At 55.5% G+C, this 11,725-nt stretch overlaps 1 non-coding gene across 1 annotated transcript; it reads right to left on the bottom strand.

Moving 5' to 3' along the window:
• Positions 1-10,782: 10,782 nt before the first annotated feature.
• Positions 10,783-10,855, bottom strand: TRNAQ-CUG (transfer RNA glutamine (anticodon CUG)). The gene has a single exon. It is a non-coding gene; the product is annotated as a tRNA-Gln (tRNA).
• Between the last annotated feature and the right edge of the window lie 870 nt (positions 10,856-11,725).

Raw genomic sequence — 11,725 nt, 5'->3', positions numbered from 1 at the left:
CAGATTTTAGCTGCTAGAATCTGTGATTCCTTCGCAGCGGGCAGCCTGGGGGAGGCTGAGAAGTGCCCCAACGGATCTGCCACCTGGGAGTGACACAGATCCAAACGCCCAAGCTCTCCCTTTATCTGTCCCTTAAGACCGGCTGAAGTTCTTTTAAATTGTGCTTGGTTCTGTTACAGCAACTGAAGGAGTCAGGTTAAAGCTTAAACAGTTACAGGTTTATTGAGGAAGCTTATAAATCATACGGTTGCAATGGCGATTGTTCTATTTCTTAACTGCTAGCTAAATATAGATCTTAAAAATGGTTACAAAGAAGATAAAGATAGGAAAACAGAAATAATAGTACCAAGTAACAGCTTAATCTTTAAAGAGCTCTAAGTCTGTGTACACTTAAGACAGAGGACCACATCCAGGTACAATTTTTACCCCCTTCTGTGTCTCTTGACTCCAGTGTGTCAGGCCAGGGCCGGTCCCTCAATTCCTAGGAAAGACGAAAATACGAGGTGGGCGTCCCCATAGAACCTCGGGAGGTCAAACACCGAACCCGACCAGCAGGTAGAGGGTAGATTGACACTCAAAAGTGAGTGTGTGCTGGACCCATCTTTATACTCATGGGGTCACGTATTTCTCTTTCTTATCTGTGATGCCAAATGGGGCTGGTCTGTCTTTTGTGAGACCAGTTCTTACAAGGGAGTTGTGAACTTAATTTACACTTGTAAGAGAGAGTTGAGAGGATTAAATTGGAAGTACTGGAGATTCTTTTCTCAGTGGGGGATTCCTCTCCCAGGGACGGCTGTGTGTTCGTATCAACATGGGTGCCAGCCGGGCACTTCTCACAGCCTCGAGGCCAGCTTATTGCCTTAATCGTTCTCTCCTCATATCTATGTTTTCAGCTTCTCAGGATCAGATGAGCCAGCATAGACTATGCTGATTTTATTGCTCCTTCTCTGTCCTGTATGCTTCAGGAACCTCAGAGAGGCAAATAAGATGGATGAGACGGGGGGGGGGCTGTCTGGCTACACTCTCCTCCGCGCCGGGAATGAAAACGCCCCGGCACCGACCCAGAACTGACCTCTGTAGGACACCAGCAGCGCTGCCCTCCCGGTTTGACAGGTAACCACTGGTGACTCCCAGGAATGTGGTCTTTCAACCAGGCTCCCTTCTATGCACGTCACCTACGCCCCATTCCTCTGCTGTGTTAGTGTCACATGGGGCGATGTCTTAAAATAGAGCGGGGGGGTCTACCGTTTCCCCTGTGCACTAGGCCAGCAACCCTGCCAAAGCAGGAAATGAGGTCGGTTTGGCAGGAGATTTCTTGTCACTCTGGCTACATCTAGACTGCAAGCTTATTTCGAAAGAGAGTGTCCACATAGCAAAAGTGCAACGAAAAAGCAATGTGTTTTTTCGAAGGATAGCGTCCACGCTGAATGCATGCTCTTTTGCATTTAAGCTGTGATTAGTCAGGACGGAGTGGCCACCAGGGCACCTGTGTTTTTTCCTGGAGGCCTCTTCTTTTGAAAGAACTCCCTCTTCTGCGTCCACACACGCCTTTTTCCGAAAAAGGCTTCTTCCTCGTAGAATGAGGTTTACCACCATCAGGAAAAACCCTCTGTTCTTTCGACTTTCTGTTGAAAGAGCTCAATGGCAGTGAGGATACAAGTATTGTTTTTCCAGAAAAATGCTGCAGTGTAGATGCATCCCCCGTGTCCTCTAGGTGCTTACATGTTGTTGGTAGGGTGCAGCATAGATGGCTGTGAGCCAGCCAGAATGAGGGGTACAGTGCTCCAGCCATAAGGTCCCTCACCCTTTTGAGGCACATGGCAGATTCTGCACCCCTGCCTTGGTCACATGCTGCTGTAGGGCCTGGCTGGAGGTACCAGGCTGCAGCTTCTGTACAGGTCACGGGGAGGCCCACGCTGCAAATACCCAAGTGTGCCAGCAGGGAGCACAGTTACACTGGATTATGCCTCACCATCAGCAATGGAGCCAGGAAGCCCCTTTTACCTGGCTGTGAATGGGGGGTAGTGGTGGTTCTTTGGATTCCAAGGAGTTTGGGCAACCCAGCAAGTCTCTCCAGCTCCTTTCCTAGAGAGAGTGAAGGGGAGCTGGGCAGAGCAACTCTGGGGCATGCACCTTATGGGGAGGTTCCAGGGGTCGTAACCAATGAGATTTGCAGGGGCTGCTGGGTCAGCTGGCCTCAGTGCTAGACTCTGCCTTGGTGAGCAAGAGGAGTGAGGTGGTGGATGGCTATGTTCAATTGGGGGGCCTGGAACCATGCGGTAGAAGGGTTAACCCGCCTACTCCTGCCCCTGCGGCATTTCAGCCAGGCTTCCTGGGAAAGCCAGAGGGTGTCAGGAACCCCAGGTATACGAGGGTCCCTGGAGATCTGCCCTGGGGTGCACATAGACACGTCTTCCCTCAGGAATCATGCATGTGGTGGAGCAGAGATCCGAGCCTGGCCGTGGCTCTGTCTTGCAAACAGGTAGAGATGCCACATGCGCATGCCCGGTTCAGGCCCCAGGGAACCATGGTGAAACAGCCCCGTGTGGGCGGATGTGCACTGCATCTCCCTAATGCGGGTTTCACGGGACCTGAGCACTCTTGGCATTTGCTACTGGGCCTCCCACTGACCAAGCAGCGTGGGTGGCATGACACAGGTCCCTTTGCTCCTACAGAACCGAGACCACCTCCTTTAGTGGAAACCTGGGGCCCAGAAGAGAAGCCTGAAGGGTTAAAGCCAGCCGCAGTGAACACATCTGCCGGGGTGGTAACAACACCCTGCCTGGAAATTGCTCCTCCAAGTCCAGGCTCCCTCTGCCCACCAATAACAGGCAAATGAGATGCTGATTGCTACTTATGGTTAGTTCCCATGTGTGGAGCCTCCCCAGGCCCTGTAACAGCCTCTGTGTGGGAGAGCCTGTTACAGAGAGAGAGGAGAGGGCTTGGAGCCACAGCTCAGCATCCCTCCCGTGCCACCCCCCGGAGGTTTGTGCAGGGTGAAGGCTCCCCTGGTGTTTACCTCCCTCCTCGCATACCCATGAGGTGGCAGAGGGATCCTGGCATGAACCCAGGGCACAGCTCTGAGAAGGGCTGTGCCTCCATCCATGTAGCTGTGCTGGCTGAGGCCACCCTTTCACGTTGGGATGTGCGGGGCCTGGCTGACAGAGCCTCAGCAGGGCCCAGGCAGGGAGCCATTCTGTGACTTTCTCAGCCCATCACCGCACAGGCCAATGGCTGCAGGGATCCGCTCAAAGCCAGCCTGCCCCAGGATCTGTACATGCCCATTTCTCTGCCAGAACGCCAAGCAGATAGATCGCTCAGTGCTGCCCAAGGCTCTGCTGCCTGGGCAGGGGGTGGGATGGGGAGCAGTGTGTGAGTCCCTGTTGGGCAGTGAGGCACAGAGAGAACATCTGGCTCTGTGTTCCAGTCAGCAAGGGATGGGCACCAGGACTCCTGGGTTCTGCACATGTTGCTGTCGCTTCCTCACTGGGTGGCTCTGGGAGAGCCCTGTTCCTGATCTGTGCCTCAGTTTCTCCCTCTGTAGAAAACCCCGTGGGTGGCATGAGGCTGTAGCACCCGACCAATGCCGAGGCTCTGGGGTCCCCATGTGGAAGCTGCACCCGACACTTGCAGTCTGTTATGCCAGCCGATCTCAGCAGAATAGCCCATGGGCTGGCTTGGCTCCCGGCTCAGCCGCTCAGTTCATGGCACAGAAACCTCCTGCTCCTACAGCGCTGTGGTGTCTGGCTGCTCTCAGAGCCTGCCCTGGGGCTTTCCCCTTCACGTGCCACTCTGCAGCTCTTCCTCCTGCCCCATTCCACCCTGGAGTGCGGGAACCTCAGCCCTGCCCCACCCGGGCTTTGTGCCTGGCAGGGGTAAGCCCAGTCTGGCCCTGGGCCCGGGCCCGGCCCCAGCCACCTCTGGCTGAAACACTTTGCTGCCGCGCATGGGGGACTGAGGTCAGGAGAGGGGCAGGAGGGCCCTGGTTTCTCACATTCAGAGGCCTTTCCGGGCAGCTGGGGCAAGGAGGTGTGCAATGGTTCTCTCTCAGGGCTGGGCCCTGCGGCAGGATAATGGATGTATTACTAGTGGCAGCCGAGGGAGCTCTCTTGGGATTCAAGGGACAGGGCATGTGGTTTGGGGCCAAGCCCCCACTCCTACCCTGCCCCCTTTGGGCTCACTGCCCACCAGGCCCAACCGCCCCCTGTGACGTAGTGGGGGTACTTGCTGGGCTGTGGTGACCCCTGCTGTCTGGAGCAAGACCCAGCAGGGAAAACCTCACTATGCAAAGGTAATGCCAAACTTGTTGAACCAGACACCCCCCATGGAGAGGAACAAAGGGAGGTGGATGCTGCCCTGGCTGGGGGGCAGGGCTGGAGGAGAGTTAGTTAGTTCCTGGCTGGAAGGCAGGGGAGAAGGAGCTGGGGAGGGGGGCTGGGACTCCCCTATCTCAAGGGGGGGGCACTGAGGCCTCTTAGCCCCAGTTCCTGTAACCAGATTACATCTGTGCTGCGCTGTATCCTGGAGGAGCAATAAACCACCCTCAATTCCACTGGCTGGTGGAGTCTGTTCATGCCATTTCGGGGTGCAGGAGACGGGGAACCCCCAACGCGCCGTCACACCCCCACCCCGCCCAACCCATGCAGGTGTAACTCCCATACCTGCTGGGGGGCAGGGCACTGCTGCATGAAGTGGCACTGAGACCACTTACTGAGAGAGCAAGTTTGCTTGGGACCCAACTGGCTCCTGCATTAAGCTTCCGAGGTCCCCGGTTTGGTTCCGACATGCACCTCTCCTCCGTCTGGTATCCTCTCCCTGTCCTTTTCCTCCCACTGCCCCGCCTGTTCCCATGCCAACACCCAGCCAGCTCACCCTCCTCCCTAAAGTGCCCCCAGTTCCTGCCCCCTTCCAGCCACACGGCCCAGGCTCTCCGCAGCACCAGGGGGCTCTTTTGGACCCTTCTCTGAGGAGCTCTTCTCGGAGAGCCCTGGGCCCTGGCCAGCTCCTGTCTAGCGGCTCAGCGGAGCTGTATTGTCTCTGTGCAGCCGGCCTGTCCTTTCCTTGCACATGGTGTCAGCCCTGCTGGGGCCAGGACGTGGTGTCCTTCCCACTGCGCCTGGCTCTGCCAATTACTGAGGTAAGGGCCAGCTCACTGCACTTCCTAGCACAGCCCAGGGCCCTGGAAAGCTCAGTCAGGCACAAGCTGCGCCCCATCTGTGACTCCCTGCCCCTACCAGGTCATATCTTGTCCTGGCCAGAGCCAGAGCTGGGCCTGCCCCTCCTCGCAATCTCACCTTTCAGTCCAGGGGCCTTCTAGAGCCCGCAGTGGCTAGGGCAGCCCAGGGCTGCAAACTCCCAGTGACCCAGCATAAGGTGGCTGGTGCTGCCTGCCAAGCATGGACCCCGCGCAGGGCACAATTCAGCCTGCTGCTGGGCATGGTCCCCCAGGAGGGCAGGGGGTGAGGCCATCAGGCCTGGCTGTGTGCAGAGGGTGGTGCTGTCTGGGCTGTCTGTTTGCAGCCTGCGGTGTAGTTTGGGTTTACGTGGGGCTCAACACGCGGCCCGCAGGTGGGATCCTTTGAACGTGGCCTCCACTGGGAACATGCTCCACAGGGGCGAGGCGTCTCTCAGGCAGGATGAGCATTGGAAGATGTAAGCGGACGGGCTGGCTGGAACAGACAGAGACAGAGTGTCGGCGCTTCTAGCCACCAGGGAGAAGGTGCCAGGCTATTGTGGGAAGTGCTGGCTGCTTAGCCTTGTGGGCAGAGCCTGAGAGGAGCTGACTGGCTCACATTGGCCACGTTTGGGTCTGGTGCCGCAGCTGGGCAACCCTGCCTCTGTCCCGCATGGAGCAATGGGCTCCCGTGTGGAGAATCCAGGACGGGGCTCCCGGGCACCTGTCCTTTTTTGCCTTTTGTGTCCAGCCTGACTCGCCCAGCTCCCCGCCCGGCGCAGGTTGGAGCGCTCTGGCTTGGAAACTTCTTTTTACAGTAAAATCACTCCCAAGAAACACACAGCCTGAAGCTTCAAGCTAAATGCCCAAAACACTGGCATCCAATTTTCTTTTTAATAAGAAGCAGTTTTTGTTTAATTTGTTACCTTGTGAAGTCAAAACAAAAAAGTCGTCAATAGAATGGTCTTCTGTTGAGATGTGTTTTAGTAGTTACATTCCTGGACTGTCATTGCTCATTAAATGTGCTGCATACGGGTAGAAATGGGGTAAATATTGCATTTGATTAATATCAGCAGAACTGACTTAATGGGGCCTGTGTGTTGTGTAATCTTGCCTTAATCTTTGTCTTTATGCCCGCCAGTGTGAAAAATGCTATTTGCATGTGCTGTGAGTATCATTGTGACCCATGGGGCTTCCAAAGTTGAGTAGCGCTACTCTAGGGGGCGGGTTGCTGCTGCATCTCCCACCAGACCCACTGGTGCTCTCCCAGGGGTGGGGAATCTGAGCTGAGCACACAGTGCGGGACTAAGACAAAGCTGGGCCCCAGTGCTAGCCCTCCCGGGGACAGTGGCCCCCTGCCTGCCCTTGCCCCCCAGCCATGGCTCAATCTGCTGCACCCCACAGGTCCCGTTACGGCTCCTTGGCCAGCCTGCATTTCTAGAACATGCTGCTGTGCTGCCCGGGGGCAGGGTCCCAGAGATCCTGTCATAGGTCCCAGGCCACTCACTGTGTGCAGGGTAGGATGTCCGAGGACAGGAGAGATGGGTCTGTGCTAGCTCTGGCACGCAGCCTGGCAAAGGCCAAGCCTTCCAGCTGCTATGAGAGCAGTTAGGCAAACGGAGCGGCCCAGTTTGTGCTGAGCGGGTCGGCACTGCCAGGCTCTGGGGCTGCTGGGGGGGAGGGCTACTCAGAGCAGCTGTGCCCCTTGCTGCCTGCCCCCCTCTCTGGGAGCAATGCCTCTTCAGAGAGCCACATGGCAGCTACCGTCCCCAGTGACTGGAGCATTGTTAGCATCCAGGCTGCTTGCCAGCCTGAGACAGACTGGGGGGCTTCTTTGTTGATTCTAGTAGGTGTGAGCAGAGGACAAAGACCCCTCACGGAGCCTCTGTTTGTGAGCGTTTGTGAGGGTAACGGGACCAGATGAGAACAGGCCCAGCGTTACAGGCCATGGTGAGAGCGTAAGAGCCGAGCATCTGCCAGAGGGCTGCCTGGCGCCTCTCTCGAAGCGAGGTCCTGGGAGGACCAGTTAGGAACCACACGAGGGACACGGGGGTGGGAACTAAAAGCCAAAGAAAGCCCTGACGTGGCCGGAGCACAGCCTCCTTCTAGCGCCTCCCCTGGGAAGCAGACCCCAGACTCATGTCCCTCTAAGATGGCTGCCTGCGGCGCGATGCAGGGCGCGCACTGCAGGGACATTCAGGCCTGCCAAGAAGAGGAAAGGGGGATGCAGGCCAAACTCTGCGGGTGGGAGGGGGCCCCCGGGCTCAAGGGGTTCCCCTGCTCTAGTCTGTCCGAGGGCTGCAGGAGGCAGTGCGAGCAAGAGATGTGGCTTCCCAGAATACCTGCCTCCCCTCCCCCCAACAAGCATTTACTTGACTCTGCAGGTACAGCAGCTGGTCTCCTCCTCTCCCCCCCAGCCTGGTGGGGCAGTGGTGCTGGCTGTGGACGGATCCTCTCAGAAACCCTTTGGGGACTGGAGGGCAAAGCTGCATCTGTGACTGTCATTCGGGGAAGATGTAATGGGACTTGTAGACCTCAGACTAGCTGGGGGGTAGCTGCCCCCTTACCACATAGCAGTGGATGCCCTGATCCTTGTGGTGCTAGATGTGGATCCCCCAGACGAGGTTTGGAAGCAGTGACAGGTGCTCTTGAGAAGCTGGGTCCACCTCCAGCACTTGCTCTACTGCACATGCAAAGCAGCTCATACCTCTTTCTCCTACATAGAACCATAGAACCATAGAGCTGGAAGAGACCTCAGAAGGTCAAGTCCAGCCACCTGCTGTAAGCAGGACCAATCCCATCTAAATCAACCCAGCCAGGGCCTTGTCAAGCTGAGGCTTAAACATTAAGTCCGGACCCATGGATTTGTGTATGTTTAGCTTTTCTAAATAGTTCCTAACCTGTTCTTTACCCATCAAGGGCTGTCCATCTTCTTCCCATCTTGCGTCACTTAGCGCATTAGTCTGGGAGCCCACCTTGTCTGTGAATACAGAAGCAAAGAAAGCATTGAGCACTTCAGCTTTCCCCACATCATCTGTCACTAGGTTACCTCCCACCCCCTCTCTGATCACCTTCTTCTTGTTGACATGCCTGTAGAAACCTTTCTTGTATCCTTCACATCCTTAGCCAGTCGCAATTCCATTTGCGCTTTCGCCTTCCCGATAACCCCCCGGCATTCTCGAGCTAGACCTTTAAACCCCTCCCTGGTCATTTGTCCAAGTTTCCACTCTTTCAAGCTTCCTTTTTGAGCTTAAGATCACCAAGGAGTTCCCCTGTAAGCCAATCCGGTCTCCTACCAGGTTTGCCTCTCTTGCTACACGTCGGGATGGTTTCTTTCTGTGCCTTCAATAATGCTTCTTTAAAATACTGCCAGCTGTCCTGGACTCCTTTCCCCTTCATGTTAACATCCCAGGGGATTCTGCCCATCAGGTCTCTGAGGGAGTCAAAATCTGCTTTTCTGAAGTCCAAGGTGTGTATTTTACTACTCTCTTTTCTTCCTTTGGTCAGGATCCTGAAATCTACCATCTCATGATCACTGCTTCCCAGGTTGTCACCCACCTCCACTTCCCCTATTAGTTCCTCCCTGTTTGTGAGCAGAAGGTCAAGCTTATCCCCAACATTCTCCAAAAATTTCCTGGATTGCCTGTGTACTGCCGTAGAGGTTTCCCAACAGATGTCAGGGTGATTAAAGTCCCCTACGAGAACCAGGGCCTGCGATCTGGAAGCTTCGCTCAGTTGTCCGAAGAAAGCCTCGTCTACCTCATCCACCTGGTTCGGTGGCCTGTAGCAGACACCAACCACAACATCACTGCTGTTGTTTGCACCTCTAAACTTAATCCATAGACTCTCAACAGGTTTTTCTCCCTGTATATACTGGAGTTCAGAGCAATCATAGTGCTGTCTTACATAAAGTGCAACTCCTCCTCCTTTTCTCCCCTGCCTGTTCTTCCTGAACAGTCTATACCCTTCCATGACAGCGCTCCAGTCATGCGAGTCATCCCTCCAAGTCTCTGTTATCCCAATTAAATCATATTTCTTGGACTGGGCCAGGGCCGCCAGTTCTTCCTGTTTGTTGCCCAGGCTTATCGCATTAGAGTACAAACACCTCAGATAACCAGTTGATCGCCCTATCTTCTCCATTCCAGTCAGGGGTCCTCCTTTCTTGCTTGTTCCTCTCTGCGTTTCTTCCTGGTATCCGACTTTCCCTCTCCCCTCAGGGGTTTGGTCACCCTCCCCCAACGAATCTAGTTTAAAGCCCTCCTCACTAGGTTCGCAAGCCTGCCCGCGAAGATGCTTCTTCCTCTCTTCGTTAGGTGGATCCCATCTCTTCCTAACAATCCTTGCACCCGGAACAGAGTCCCATGGTCGAAGAAACCAAAGCCCTCTCTGCGACACTACCTGCGCAACCACGCATTTACGTCCTCAGTTCGACGATCCCTGCCCAGTCCTTTCCCTTCAACAGGGAGGATGGACGAGAACACCACTTGTGCTCTGAATTCTTGGATCCTTCTTCCTAGCGCTACATAATCCAGAGTAACCCGCTCAAGGTCATTCTTGGCCGTATCATTAGTTCCCACGTGGAGAAGCTATCCGAAGGTTTGATCACTTTGGTAAGCCTCTCAGTCACATCCTGAATTCGAGCTCCCGGTAAGCAGCACACCTTTTGAGATTCCAGGTCCGGATGGCAGATGGATGGCTCAGTCCCTCTTAGGAGGGAGTCCCCGACCACCACTACCCGTCATCTTCTTTGAGGGGTGGTGGTTGTGGAACCCCTATCCCTAGGACAACGCATCCCATGCCTTCCAGTAGAAGGTGTTCCTTTGCGGTTTCTTCCTTGTGAATGCTTTGGAAGGAACCTTATAACTTCAGAGCCTGTGGAGAGAGCCTGAAAGCGATTACTTACCTCTATAGTATTGGGGGATTCCGGTGCTGGCCTTTTTCCCCTTCTAGAAGTTACATGCTGCCAGTTCTCTTCCTGGTCCCGTACTGCCCTCTCTGGTTCTTCCTCCTGCCGTGCTTGCAGGATTAAACACTGCCTTCTATTGAGGAAGTCTTCATCCTCTCTGATTGAGCGTAGGGTCGACACTTGGGCCTCCAGTCCTCTAATTTTTTCTTCCAAAATGGCGACCAGCTTGCACTTAGTGCAGATGAAATCTGTTCTTCTGGGAGGAAGACAAACATGGCACACGCTGTGCAGGTAACAGCAGCAGACCGATCACCATCCATGCCTGCTGTCCTGGTCGCAAGCTCCTTGGTTGCTTGCTCACTGCTTTATAAAGACCTGGACTGCCTGAAAGTCCTTCACCCTACCAAGACTCAGCCAGTCAGCAGAGGCGTCTAGAATTCAAACTTTAATTAGAAGCCAACAGTTTCCACCTGCCAGTCACAGCGCACACTCCATGAAGGAGAGGGGGAGGGCAAAGGGGAAGTGGAGGAAAAAAAAAACCCTCACTCACAAACACGGGGAAAACAAACAAACAAAAACACACATCAGGAGAGCCAGGCCCTTCAGCTCACCTGGGTCTCCTCTTCTCTGGGGTTAGCCAGGGCAGGGACACTTGTGGTCCCAGGACTTTCAAATGGGAACCAGAGTGAAAATGGAGCATATATAACCCAGCTGGGATTTGAACCCACCCTCACCAGCTTCAGAGGCTGATGCCTTGGCCATTAGGCCACTGGGCCTGTGTGTGGGGTGGTGGCTTTAGCCTGCTCAGCAAGGATGAAGGCTCCGGAGTTACCTCCCAGGTCTGTCTGTAAGTGGAAGCCAGGAGGGACTCTGCCTCACAGAGGCATGGGGGGCCAGTGCCTCAGTGGGAGCCGGTGAGATTTGTTTGTCAGCCAGCAGCTCAGAAAGCCTCCCCCAGCCCTCCTTTGGCCTTGCTGTGTCTGAGGAGCAAGGGAAGGGACCAGTGTGTGGGGGCATGACCATGGGCGGTGGGTGAAGATAGGATGATGGGAGGCTAGCTCCCTAGCCCTGCCCAGACCCCACCCCCCAGCACCATGGGGAGAGAGGTGGGTGGGTGGCCCCAGACTCTCTGGCCCTGGCCCACAGGGAGGGTGGGGACTGGGGGCAGCAACACTCCATCCCCAGAACGCCTCCAGTAAGCAGGTCCATTCTCCTGCTTAGCATACACACCGCCCCGGGCATGGCCAAGCCCCAACCCCCTGGCTCTTCCTGGCGCTGCTGGGGTGCCACATGTCTGGCCCTGCAGCACTCTGGTACCAGTACCGCCTGGGACCCAACTAGCAATGCTGCAGGCAGACTGGAGACACACACACCCTAACCCCACTCCAACACGGGCACAGGCGTGGTCTGGACGCTGACGACTACCCCGGGCAAACAGGTACCACTAGCCATGGCCTGGGGTAGGCCTGCAGGGGGTACTATACCTTTCTGCTTGGTAGCAAAATGAGTCCGGGAGTGACGCAAGGTGCCCGTGGGTGAAATGGCTTGTGCTGGGGAGGGGAAGGTGCTAAAGTGCCACGGGGCTGTTGAGGGGTCGCTAGGACAGGGATGTGCCCTGCCCCCTCCAGTCTAGGTGTTTCCTGTGT

This window comes from Pelodiscus sinensis, chromosome 2 (genome assembly GCF_049634645.1).
Source record: "Pelodiscus sinensis isolate JC-2024 chromosome 2, ASM4963464v1, whole genome shotgun sequence".
Lineage (NCBI taxonomy): Eukaryota > Metazoa > Chordata > Testudines > Trionychidae > Pelodiscus > Pelodiscus sinensis.
This window is presented reverse-complemented; position numbering and strand designations above follow the sequence as displayed.